Here is a 5,644-nt window from a genome sequence, read left to right on the forward strand (position 1 = left end):
GTATGTACCTGGTAGGATGACCTTGAGGGTACATTTGGATAGATGACCCCCACTGACGTGAAAAAGGTATAGAGCTAGCTGCTTAACCCTTACGTGATACCTTTGTTATATAAGTGTATGAAATGGTGAGCATATTCAGATACATGACTTATACTGATGTGGAAAAGATGATGTTAGCTGCGTATCCTTTACGTGACCAGGCATCACGTAAAGGAAGATGCAGGAGATAGTTGTTGAGTTTAAAACATCACGGTGATCATTGTGAGGTGTTTTGAGAGAGTACTTCTCTACTTCCTTTGGAAGCGTAATGGTTTATAAGGCGATGGTTAGTCGACTTGTCTAGCGTGCTTCCATGGGAGATCCTGACTCATGGACCGATCGGATAGGGTTAGATATCCTCAATGATAAACAGCTCAAGACCTTGATCACCTGATCATTTACTGAAGGTCTTGAAGGTTATATGTAAGAGCAAAGGGTGTTCGACCTTTTGTCAGCAGTTATCGGAGGAGATTTTATAGGTATAATTATGAGAGTTATGGAGATACTCTCTTGATGGGTAGAATTTGTAGTTAGGAGGTTGAGTGACCATTTGGATTTTGGGATCATCATTCCCTTGCGGTGGATTTTGCATGTTTGAATGGATGAGATTAGACGTACTCTTTGGATAAGATTAGTAGAGTTTTATATACTTATGGTTTGACTGTATCTCTACCATTTGGAGAGTTGTTGGTCATCGATTAGGAAATCAAGGGACACCCTTGGATTTCAGTGTGACACACTTTTGGTAGGATGATGATATATTTCTACATCATGATAGTATATCATGATGATAATTGGTCCTTAGGAAAATTATCAGGTTTGATTAATGTTATGATAGGTTGTTTTCTGATGATCTGTTAGAGGATATTGGATTTGGTAGTTTATTATTTGATGATTTATGGTTGGTGATTAGATCTTAAACTTGTTGCCAGTGATCTTACGGTTGAGTGTGTCTGATGTATTCGACATTTCTAGGGTGTTTAGAGCAGTTTTCATTGACTTCATTAATGATATTATGATCTATTTAAGATCTGAGGTGATCACGTACACTATCTTCGCATAGTTCTAGATATGTTTCGACTGGAACATCTATATGCGAAGTTCAGTAGTGCGTATTTTGATTGTCTTCTGTGAGATTTCTGGAATACATGGTTACCGGTAGGGGTACACTGTGGATCTACGGAAGATATAAGCTGTTACCGGTGGGTAGTAGTTGAAGTCTGTACAGGAGACTCACAGCTACCTTGGTCTGGCTAGATGTTACCGGAGATTGGATTAGGGTTTCTCTAGCGTTGTTATGTTGTTGACTTGACTATCTAGAAAGAGTGTGGAATTTTCCTAGATAAATGCTTTTGAGACCGGTTTCATGAATTGAAACGAAAAGCTGATAACTGCACCGTTTTAGTTTCACCTTCTTGTGTAGACGGATTGATACTCTACACAGAAGTATTGTTCGAGGGGTTAGGTGCAGTTCTGAAGCAGCATGGTCGAGTAGTACTATATTTTTCTCGATAGTTGAAAGATCATGAGAAAAATTATCCGACTCATGATTTGGAATTAGCAGCCATTATTTTCACATTGGAAATGTGGTGACATCATTTATACGAGATTCATTGTTTCCGTGAGAGATTATGTGTATACCTGAGTTAGATCCGTTTCGGGAGGAGTTACTTCAGGAAGCACATCGACCCAGATTTACGATGCATGCAGGGAATACTCAATATACAGAGTCTGGAGGTATTCCTATTGGTGGAACGATATGGGGAAAGACATTGTAAATCTTGTAGTTCGATGTCTAGTATGTTAGCAAGTGAAGGTTGAGCACCAGAGACTAGAAGAATAAGGATGGTCACCGTTGATTCAGACACTAGGGTGCAGTTGGGAGCATGTTATGATGGATGTTGTTGTGTGATTACTCAGGGCAGGGTGAGGATATGATGCTTTGGGGTAATCATTGTTGGGTTGGCGAATTTGCTCCATAGCTATCGATTTGTAGGATGGATTCTTTAGATCGAGTAGCAGGATTATATGGTGCAGAGATTACCGGACCTCAGGGTATATCTCTGAGTATTGAATTGGATGGAGATTCATGATTCACATCACGATAGTGACAGATTTTATAATAGACTTTATGTTAGGAGCTTTTCTTTAGATATAGATTGTGGTATGGATTTTTACCCTTAGTTTGATGGATAGTTTGAGCGCCCTATACAGATGTTGAAAGATTTGAAGATAGTGGATTTTTGATTTCAGAGATAGTTGATTTATCCACAAGTGGTTAGGTAACTGTATGGGCGTCGCGGAAGCGTAGTGAGCCCATAACCCATAGAGCCATCCTTTGAAGTTGGAGATTTGTTCATGATACTTGGATGGAGTAGTTTATGAGTGTGTTGTTGGTTGTTACCATAAGATGAAGATCTCTGAGTTTAGCAGTAAATTTGGGGACCAAATTTTTATTAGTGGGGGAGAATATAAAATTCGGTACCCAGATAATAATTAAATAATAAGGTTATTTGTCAAATAATCTTATTGGATTTTTCAGGAATTTTTAGAAATTTTCTGAGAATTTTTCGGAGTCCGTTTGGCGTAGGTTAAGGGGATCATTTATAGGCTAAATGGAAGCCCGTTTAAAATATCTAAAAGTGGGAGTTGATTGAGGAAACCAACTTAGGGTTTAATTGATTTAACCTAAGTTTTAATTAGGCTAGGTTTATAAGCTGAAATCGTCTCCATTCCTTCTACACTCCGCCCGATCCCTTCTCTCCACTTGCGCCGACTCTTTCCCCTCTTCCGCCCGATCAATGCCGACCATCTTCAGATCATCGGCGCGGACCACTCAAGCTTCGATCCGGCCATCATCTTTCCAACCCTAGCAACAGACCCCTCGAGCTTCAATGCCGATGAGCTCTGCTCATCATTTCACCTGATTGCGCCAACGGTCTCGGCATCGACGCACACTCACAGCCGATCTCCCGACGTAGAACCAGCTGCCGCTCGTCGGAGCATCCTAACCCATCTTCCCTTGCCTATAACCCTGCCTCCTACTCTCCCATTCAGATCTCTGCTTCGCACCGGCCGATCTTCAGCGATAAGGTGGAGAATCCGAGCCCTTGCTTTGCTGGATTTGGAGCGCTGAAATCGGTGGTGATCGGCAGTTTGGAAGGTGACTTCTCGTCTTCCCAAGTCCTGAAGCTGAGCATACCTCTTCGCCATTTTTGGGGGTTTCCGATACTGAGTTAGGTTAAGGTACGCCAATTGTTTTTTCTTTGGTTGATAGCTTTGAATATCTGAGATTTGAGGTCAGTAAAGGAAAAATTAGGTTAACTGAGGGTTGCTTCTTGGCAGTGGCTCACTGTGAGGAGCTCGGCTACAACTCCCAGCAGTTATTCTTCATCCGAGAAGCATTAGGTAAGGCTCTACCACTCCCGATGTTAGATCTGTAGACCTAGGTGTTGAATTCAGTTTGAATTGGGTGCAATACATGGTTAACCAGTAGAGTTTTGGTGTACTGATTGATTTGGGGATTAAAACATAATTAAAGTGTTGTTCTGTTTAGGTTGCTGGAGATTTTCTGTATGTAATACGATCTAGGATTGTATTAGTTAAGATTGTTCTTGGGATATGACAATTGAAGCTCAGTTGACCACTTTGGATTGATTTAATTTGGGTTTTCTTAATCAGAAGGAGAATAAGTTTATGCATTTAGTCCTGATATTCAGTTTAGCTAAATGATACCTAGTAGAGTAGCTAAATTGTATATATGAATGCAGGACTCTGATTATGGGACGATTGTTTCTGATGTGAGGATTGTTTAGTACGATCTACGGATAAAGGCGAGTATTTCTTGCTTTATCTCTTTAGTATTTTGATCCTAGTGCATGAGCTTTATGTTCAGATAGTTGCTGTATCTATCTTGACTCCACTCTTATTTTTCCTGCGTTTGATACTTCCACTCAATCTTTGAGCTACTTGTTTCTGTATCTATACAGTCTCTCGTTGCTATCGATGATATTTAGCAGATACTATATTACTAGGTATCAGATACCAGATGCCAGATGTCAGACATTAGATTTTAGGTATTGGATATATAGACACCTGATACCATGTTTACATGCTTTGATTGCTGTTTATTTACACACCTTACTGAGCATGCTGGCTTCATGTAGCATACCTGTTTCTGTTTATATATATATGATGACTGTTGCATTATTCGCATCATGTCATTGCATGCATTGCCGACGATCCTGTCTCCCTTGTGGTTGAGGCAGTTGTTGGCCAGGGCCGCACGCTCGACCACTCATGGGTAGTGGTTGCTTGGAGTGTGCTGCATGTCCTGTCGTGCCCCCCACTCGCACACTCATGGGTAGTGTCTGCTGGAGTCGCGGGCAGCAGGGACCCCCGTCGCAGACGTAGCTATTCAGCTACTATGCAACTGTCCCCTCGGCCACTCGAGAGTGGTGGTAGCTGGAGTGGTGTACAGTCTGTCATTGTCCCGGCCTCTTGTCCATACTGGGGTCATGGACTTGAGGGGTGGGCGGGAGTGACCATCCGTACATACGCTGTTGTTATTATATCTGTTGGTTGTTTACTTATGCTGTTGTTGTTTATCTATGCTGCTGTTACTAGCTTATGCTATTGTTGTTTATTTATGCTGTTATGCTTAAATAGGTTGAGATTTATACCTGTGATATGTGTTTAGACACTGACTTACTTACTGTTGACATGTATATACCTCACACAATACCATGTAGTTATGGGCAGTACTGTAGCAGGACCTTGCTACACTTTACCTTTTACTACTAGCCTAGGATATGGTTTCAGGTATGGACACTTATTATGATATCACTGTAGTATCTGCTATTTCCATACGAGACTGTATACCTTTGCATCTCTAGTTTGATTTACTATACTCATGCACTATATGTCTATTACCCGCTGAGTCTTTATACTCACCACCCCGTATATTGGTAATTTCGCCAGGTAGCAGGTAAAGGATTTATGGAGTCGCCTGGAGAGCCTCTCCGCCAGTCCCACGTCACATTCAAGGACGACCTTACGATTTTGGTATTTCTTACGCTATTTGTATTTTGGGTTTTGTACTTGTTTATGTATTTGAGTTCTCTTGTATTTGGTTTGATATTATTGTGTCAAGCCGAGCCGGCTCGCAGTTAGTTACTTTATGTTTCGTGATCGTTGTTTGGGATTTCCGCTGTGTTGATTTTAGTACAGCCGTGTGGGCTGATTCATATATTTATATAACTGCGTGGTTGTGTTTGTTTCTGTTCCAGCCGAGTGGGGTGGTTATATAACTGCGTGGTTGTGTAGATATATTCCAGCCGTATGTGGCTGATGTATATTATATGTATGTATGCCTCAGATTGTCACCCATATAGGGGAGATGCTGTCGGAATTTTTCGGTAAGGACTCCTCTTGGGGCGTGACAATATGTCTAAGGCATAATCACAGGAGGCACCCGTCCACTAGTTTTTCTCCTTTCTGAAAACCTTCTGGAGGTGAAGAAACCGCTTACAGTTTGTTTGACAATCACAAATAATATAAAAACTTAGCACATATATAAAACAAACTAAAAAAAAAGATGACAACC

The 5,644-nt window shown here is 41.1% G+C and overlaps 1 long non-coding RNA gene across 1 annotated transcript; it reads left to right on the forward strand.

Annotated features, from left to right (window-relative positions):
* The first annotated feature begins 3,228 nt into the window (after positions 1–3,228).
* On the forward strand, positions 3,229–5,076 carry LOC121993818. Its single transcript, XR_006115423.1, has 3 exons — positions 3,229–3,285; positions 3,385–3,447; positions 5,020–5,076. It is a non-coding gene; the product is annotated as an uncharacterized LOC121993818 (long non-coding RNA).
* The last annotated feature ends 568 nt before the right edge of the window (positions 5,077–5,644 follow it).

Source organism: Zingiber officinale, chromosome 6A (assembly GCF_018446385.1).
Source record: "Zingiber officinale cultivar Zhangliang chromosome 6A, Zo_v1.1, whole genome shotgun sequence".
Taxonomy (NCBI): domain Eukaryota; kingdom Viridiplantae; phylum Streptophyta; class Magnoliopsida; order Zingiberales; family Zingiberaceae; genus Zingiber; species Zingiber officinale.